Genomic DNA, 7500 nt, shown 5'->3' on the forward strand with positions numbered 1-7500 from the left:
CGTAGTGTATTTCTCAGCCTTAAATAGATTTGTTATGACTAAGATCAAATACTTTTCCTCAATGTTATTGTGATAACAACACATTTGATACAGGTAAAATTTTAAACGAATGCTCTGGGTGTATTTAATTTATATTTTAATAGGCATTAAATATATGCCTATTTAACCTGAAAGACAATTAATTGGTTTCCTCTCCTGCATGCATTTGATCTTCATCACTCAAGGTCAAAGATAATCATTATGAAATGTCTGAGTTCTGTATTTTTAGTACTTGGAATGTTATTACTTAGCTTTTTGTATAACACACATAACAAAATTACAATCAAAGAGAATAGTACAGACAATTTTTGCTAGTTAATGGCAAACCTGCAACTGATTCATGAGTGCTGAAGGTAGCTTTTAAGATAAACACAGAGCTAATAAATGATCTGTGATGATGATTTTAAGATGGATATAAGTATTAATTGTATCCTCACAGACTTTTTAAGTGAGGAGCCATGATGGAGCAGTGGTTAGAGCGCATTATTGGTGGCTAACTCTGCCCGCAGCCTGGAGTTTGATCCTGACCGATTCAAGGTTAACTCAGCCTTCTATCCTTCTGAGGTCAATAAAATGAGGACCCAGATTGTTGGGGGGCAATATAAGCTAACATTGTAAACCATTCAGAGAATGCTGTAAAGCACTATGGAGGGTATATAGGTCTAAGTGCTATTGTTATTGCTATTATGAGCCTGAGAGAAATACAGTATGCATATATTTTGCATGCATAGTTATTTGAATGGAAGATATGTACGAATGCCTAGTTTTGTTGTGTTCAGTTTTCTGAAAATGTTATACAAGAAGACTATATGTATTTTAATATATGTATTACAAACATGTTGGGATGACTCCAATAAAGACAAAGTGAATATTGTTTTCCATAAGGAAATAGATTATCTAAAGAGACAAAAAGTGGTATTGACAGGGGATTTGAATTAGTGATTATAGGAGAAAACATGCTACATCCAGAACATTTCTGACCTTGTCTTGCTGACTAGTTTTTCTTTCAGAGGATAGAGGAAAGCACAAGAGGAACAACCATCCTTAAGGCTATCCAGTAAGGAACTTTTAGATGAAAAATAGATTGTGAAGTTCTTGCAGCTGTCTGAGCTTGGTTGTTTGCTTGCAAATGTTTCATTAACCAACTAGATAACATCAGTTCAAAAAAAATGTAATGTCTTCTGCTTTTGAATCATCTGCAACAGAGATCCCCAAACTTTTGGGCACCAGGGACCAGTTACGTGGAGTGAGATTTTTCCACAGTCTGGAGGTGAAGTGGTTTTGTGTACTGCCTGAATCCCACAGATGGGGCTTTGCTTGTTTGTGTGGACTGGTTCCTGGCATGCCATGGCCCGTTACTGGTCCACGGACTGGGGGTTGGAGATCCCTGATCTACAACATGTAATGCAACAGCCACTATGTAGGACAGATAGGCAGAAGACTAGAAGAGTGCATCTATAAACACCAAGAAGCAGTCAGAACACATAATGAAACTTATTTAATATTACAACACACAGTTTCCGCTAAATATGATGAATGAAAGAAAAAAAAAAAGAGAGAGAGGGAAGGAAGGAGGGAGGAAGTAAGGAAGGAAAAGAAAGAAAGAAAATCTTGGAAGATTGGCATGCAGTTAAATCAGGCATCAGTAGACATACAGAGAGAAACCACATTTACATACCACCCGTAAGAGACATAAAACATTCAGCCCTGAGCTAAATTATTCTCTTCTATTGGGGAAAGTTATCATCAGTCAAATTTATTTATACATTTCTTCCCTTGAATCAGCCATAAAGGGCAGGGATCTATTACCAAAATTGCTGTCTCAGAGTTTTTGCCTATTTGCTCAAATTTCACAGGATCAAAACAATCCCAGATAACACTGTAAGATATTATCCCAGTTATCTCAGTGCCTCTCATTTAGCTACAGCTACAGCTAAATATGAACAATTTCATCTTCAAATGTCTTGGAAACAATACACAGTGATCTCCAAGCATTTTTAAACTATTCGTTAACATTCTCCAATATATTTGCTTGCCAGATTTTGAAACGTCTGATCAAGCTTTACTGTATACTTCTTGGTTCTAAATGATTATCTCTCCCTAGATTTCATTTCACTCTGTTTCTTATTCATTCCATCTGCCTATCTTTTTTGACAGTGGGCTTTTTTGGACTGGAACACCTGAATTAGAACGAAGTACAAATAAAGTATACCATGGGGCTCTATTTACTCTATTTGTCAAATAAATGTTCAAAATCCTTTCAAATTGAAAAATACAGGTAATCACATTATATAGATTTAATAGTAACATTTCCTCCAATTAAAATAAATCTTATTAAGTGTAGAATGCCAGATATAGCTCTCTCGTTTAGTTTCTTCCTCTCTCTGATATACATCTATCTCCCCTGCCTTTCCGCTTTGAATGCGCCAATTATAAGATTATATTTACATGCTGGGTCTTCTCTTGGTCACACAGCTGGAGCCCTCACTAACTGCTTTTATTAATGAAGAAAGCTTTCTTCCTCTGCTGTTTTCTTTTTTCTTTTTTTGAACTCTCTGCTCAATAAAACATCAGTCCTGCAATTAGCACCACATTTGTATATTTTCTTAATATTCCAACAAATTGAACTGAAAATAGAAAGTGATATTTGAATTTGAAGCACTATCTGTGGCTAATTAAAATTTAATGATAATAATTAGTTACTGTGAGATGATATTAGTTTTAACAAAAATAGTCTTTGAGAACAAGCAAATATTGCAGATTTTTTTTTAAAAAAAATCTTCTGCAGTGTATTTTAAATCTAGTTATTGATATTGATATAAAGTTTGTATTACTGCACATTAATAACCCAAATTTGTTTAAAGCAAAAGAGGGAACACTTTTTCTTATACAAGATACAAGAATGTTAGAAAAATAATTGTGCTTTCTAACTCGTAACATAATTTAAAAAGTAAAAACAAATAATGCATGTCTCAGACAGCTTTTAAAATATATAACACCCCTCTTACAGAGTATATAACATGTTTGTAAACTATCTGCTCAGTTTTCATTTCCTTGTATTTACAATCGAGTGTAAAGATATAAAGCAAAACAATAAAAATTAATATACAGTATCTTCATTCAGTCAAGTGCTTAGGAAAGGGAAAAGGGAAAACTGAAATGGCTAAGAAAAATCCATGTCTGAATGTGACTGGGTGAATGTAAAGATACCATATATGGAGAGATGGAAGTACTGGGATTTGCAACCTTTTTGCTGCAAAATTCTCCTAGCAGAATAAAAGGTTTCTTTTTCATTATGCCAAGTGGCTTGCGATTCTAGAAATTAATGATCACTCATAGTATCATAAATAGACTGGTTCAAACAGCTGCATAACTGGGGCATCAGAAAGCTGCCATGCTAACAGCTTGGCAAATATGTACAGAAGATGAAAATGCCTCACATCACAGTATTAGCACTCTGGTTTTTGGCATTTATCACAATGTTCTCCAAAAGGAAGAAGCTCAATTCCTTTTCATTATGGTGACCAACTGCCCTAATTATAGGCACTAAAAATGGCACAATGCAAGGCAGAGCAACTGATCACAGCAGACTGCTATGTACAGTAGGAACATTATATCTTTCCCCCATGTGCAGAAGATGCAGGCCTACCATCTACCATTTTAGAGATGCTGCAAATAGTTTAAACACTTACCTAACCAACTTCCTGGGAAGAATTTAGGCTGCCACATAGGGTATTATGGCTAAAAGTCATACATTCTAGAGGTTTGCCATTGCTTTCTTCCAGGATTTTGTTGTATTGAATGTTGAGGGAAATAGAGAAGGATCCTATGATAATGTAACCCGAACTATGTATTGAAAACTCTGTTACTCAATTGATGACTACCCAGGTATCATGATGCTTTCTAAATATATAGGTTGTAATTTGAAAAACTAATAAAAGTTGTTTCTCAAAAAAAAGGCACGGTATTGGAAGGCAAGTTGGCAGAGAAAGAAAGCTAGAATAAGGCTGAAGAAAATTGGGGTTTTGACTTACTAGTGAGAATTAAAATAGAACATACTCAAAGACAAGTTGTGTACTTTGAATACTAGATTTTGCTATGACCTGAGATAAAGAAAACTTTGGTCATTTAAAACTTGGAAGTATAAATATTAAAACTTAAATTTGAATATTGATTTTTTTATAAAGGTTCAATGTAAAAGTAATTAAGATAAGCTAAAAATCTATTGATAAATGTAATAAATATGTTTTTACTTAGCTGTTATAATAAAAACTACTAGCTTAAATATGAGATAGTAGACATTAAGAGAAAAAGAGAGGAAGTATTTAAAGTTGAAATAAGAGAAATTTTGATTACTAAATTTAAGACATTTGGAAATTAATGGAAAATAAGAATGTTATACTGTATTATTAATTAGTTGATGTAAGATGGTGAGAAATAGAATATAGATAGATAAGACATGTATCCTGAATATTAGACTTTGTGATGAATTGTGATAAAGGGAACTTTGGTTATTTAAAACTTGGAAATTATAAATATTAAATGTTAAATTTAAATATTAATGGGAAACTAAAAATTGGGAAGACTAATTAGGACATTGATTGTCTATAAAGACTGAATGTTAAAATAACCAGGATATGTATAAGCTAAAAATTATTGATAAAAGTAAGAATGTTATTTTTATTTAATTGATATAATAAGAATTGTATTAGTTTAAACATGAGACAGTAAATACTAAGGGGAAAAGAAGAAATATTTAATGTATTAGTTTGAGACTTGTACTAAAGATACTTGTATGTTATTGAATTATCGATTAACTCAGCCGCCATGTGGCTTTTTAAATATTTAAATGTAAAATTAGAAAATCAATAAAACTTTTATAATAAAACAAACAAAGCTGTAAGCTAATTCATATGCCCATTTGCTCATAGCTAATCAAAATACAACCCAAGATAACTTCTCTCTTTTTCTTAGATATAAGAGAAGGTCCCAGGGGCTACTCTTTGCAGTAGTAAAAATATCTTCTGATTCACTATGTGTAACTGATTATTGGAAAGGGGCAAATAGATGCTAAACCTCATAGCCTTCCACATTTTATTACTTGCATTAGCTTGCTGATGTTTGCTAGTAGTGTGCTGTTCTTTGTTTGCCTCTCTCTCTCTCTCTCGTATTAATTGCCACAATATTAAACTTTCGTCCACAGAATTGCTGACTTGTTCTCGTAGGCTGTTCTTATTGAGTGAGAATTTTGTGTTCTATAAAGTCTGAGTAGGGAAATGAAACAAGATGCATTTATTTTTCAGAATTTTGATAACATGATTATTATTCGGACAGAGGTTTGATCTGTAAGCCGAGGAACCATTCTGCTATCTTCAAGCTCAATTTAGATTTCGGATTACTACTTCTGGGTGTAATTATAGTGTTCTTAGTTGGAATTTTCTATTGACTACAGAAGGGCTTAAGTCAGAATAAGAATTCCTTGGCCAAACTAACCATCAGGCCTTTTAATTGTCCATCAAAGTTTTCAATTTTTGACAAAGATGCATATATTGAGCATGAATGACTGAATGCAGCACTGTAAGATGGTAAGGAAAACCTAAAGAGAAATGAGAGATAATTATATTTCTTAGAGAAGTAAAGCAAGCAGGAAACTGCAGTCCACTGAAAAAGATGCTGAGTTAGCAGTTTTGAGTCAGCACTGTGTCAGTGGCCAGAACAAAACTAAATAAACATTAATGATGGTTTGCATTAGAGCATTATTAGAATTCTGGTAATGGTAGTGATCAATACAAATATATTTATAGATTGTACTATAAAACCATGCTATTGCTTATCAGGCAATGTGGTATACATTGGGTAATTTCTTTAAACCAAAAAGGTCAAAATTTGGAAATTACAAATTGCATTTGAAAATGACTTTTTTAAAAAAAAACTAATCAGCTTTGAGGATGCTCTTAATTAAACCTTGGTGGAGTTCAGTCACTAGCTGATATTTCTTTCTTTCTTTCTTTCTTTCTTTCTTTCTTTCTTTCTTTCTTTCTTTCTTTCTTTCTTTTTCACGCTAAATGTAAGAACTGAGGATTCTTTATAGATCAAACATATTTTCTGTCAGTAGTCATTTTTTAAATTCTAAAAACTTCCAAGATCACTTGTAATCAAAATTGAATTATACATTAAGAGGGTGACCAAAATTAAATAATCTATTTTTTAAAAAAAGACAGAAAGTTCAAAGCTGTTAAGGGTGGATAGAATTGGATCACTTCTTCCATTTAAAACTATAATCTTCCACACAAATGACTGCATCTCTGTGGACATAGAAAAATACATCTATATAAATGTTTCAGATAAATGATGCAGGAAGTAAAGGAGACACATCCCCTTGTATCAAATATTGATTATTTTTTTTAAAAAGTAAAATCCAATCACACAATTCATATCCTGAATATTAAGAAAACCAGTATAAAGTACTAGAAATCTCACTGATGCATTCTTACCTGCTCAGCTTTTTAATATGAAGGATATTAGGGTTTGGGTGTAACTGAATAGACCAGAGTAAAATGTTTTCCATGCAAAATGTTTCACCTGGGTTAAAGAAGGAAAATACTTGTTTTCAAAGCCTGAACAGATATTGCTAATTTTGTACGACCAAGGAAAAACCTTTTTTGTAACCAAGACTATCTGCAACCAAGTCTCCTGCTGCGAACAGCAACAACAATAATTTGGTCCAGTGAGGAATGAAGAAGTTGAAACACTGATGCTATAGTATTATCAAAAGGTGCCTAGTCAAGATTTCCAATCTTCTTCAGGTTTCCCCCCCCTCTTGTTGGTAGGTATATTAATGGTCATGTTTTACTGGCATAGGTAACTTACCAATCTATTTTATTTCATTTTCTGCTGAAAATATTTGAGAAATCATAATTTTCTTATTCAGTGGCTTGCCACCATTTTTTGGCAGCAGAGTCTTGTGGCAGGAGACTATTATTTTATATATTTAAATTATGCAGCAAAGAGAAGATAGATGGGTTAAGAGCTCTGTTAGACAGAGAAACAAAGCTGTCTGGTTTATTACTATTTTTCAACATCTTTATTTCCAGGGATGAGGGCCATATTTCTCTGCTCTATGTGCCAAAATAATTTGACTGATGACTTTGGGCTTTATATTTATTGATTTTCTGGAAGTAAGCAACATTAACTAATCTATCTCAAGCAAAAGGTTCCTAAGCCCTGGATATTTTCCCATTGAACAGTCATTTAAATGGCTGGAATGGTTTTTAAAAGAAGTTAATATTGCAGCTACAGCAGCTATCTGTCTATGCCTGTAAGTTTGTTGTTCAAAGGAGGAAATTGGTGTGCCACAACTTCAGCCCAGCATAATCTCTCATACTGTACTTCCTTTGCAAAAAAAGTGGCTATTACCAAGCAAAACAGCTAGAATGATATTTGCTTCTATCCTGACAAATT

The 7500-nt window shown here is 33.1% G+C and overlaps 1 long non-coding RNA gene across 1 annotated transcript; it reads right to left on the reverse strand.

The window, feature by feature from the left end:
• Window positions 1-2402: 2402 nt before the first annotated feature.
• Window positions 2403-6482, reverse strand: LOC310639933. Its single transcript, XR_014492433.1, has 3 exons — window positions 6004-6482; window positions 5533-5635; window positions 2403-2594 (listed from the first exon to the last, which is right to left on the reverse strand). It is a non-coding gene; the product is annotated as an uncharacterized lncRNA (long non-coding RNA).
• Window positions 6483-7500: the final 1018 nt, after the last annotated feature.

The sequence above is a fragment of the Vipera ursinii genome (genome assembly GCF_947247035.1).
Source record: "Vipera ursinii genome assembly, chromosome: 4".
Lineage (NCBI taxonomy): Eukaryota > Metazoa > Chordata > Lepidosauria > Squamata > Viperidae > Vipera > Vipera ursinii.